This window comes from Rhagoletis zephyria, unplaced genomic scaffold (assembly GCF_001687245.7).
Source record: "Rhagoletis zephyria isolate East Lansing unplaced genomic scaffold, Rhagoletis_zephyria_1.1 Rzeph_scaffold_04656, whole genome shotgun sequence".
In the NCBI taxonomy this organism is placed as follows: Eukaryota; Metazoa; Arthropoda; class Insecta; order Diptera; family Tephritidae; genus Rhagoletis; species Rhagoletis zephyria.
In genome coordinates, this window is record NW_016161739.1 from 26907 (window position 1) to 27225 (window position 319).

Genomic DNA, 319 nt, shown 5'->3' on the forward strand with positions numbered 1-319 from the left:
TTTACTTTGGAATTGCAATAGCTTTGTTAAATTTCTTGGTTGCTAACTGCCTTGAATAAACAACTTATACCTAAGTAGTATTACTGATTGGACTTTAAGAAAACTGAATAGCTTAAACTATAGCTGTTCAGTTTATTGGGTAACGGTTAAATTTTCCAGATCCTACCCCGAACGCGCTTCGCGGCAGATGAGACCCATAAATGTTGCTGCCTTGGGCACTGCAGTGCTCTTGGACTAATCCCTGCGTATTTATAAAAATGCACCGAGTTAATTGCGTATATTATGGTACCCTTAATTCTACCCAAAATGGCGTGCCTTC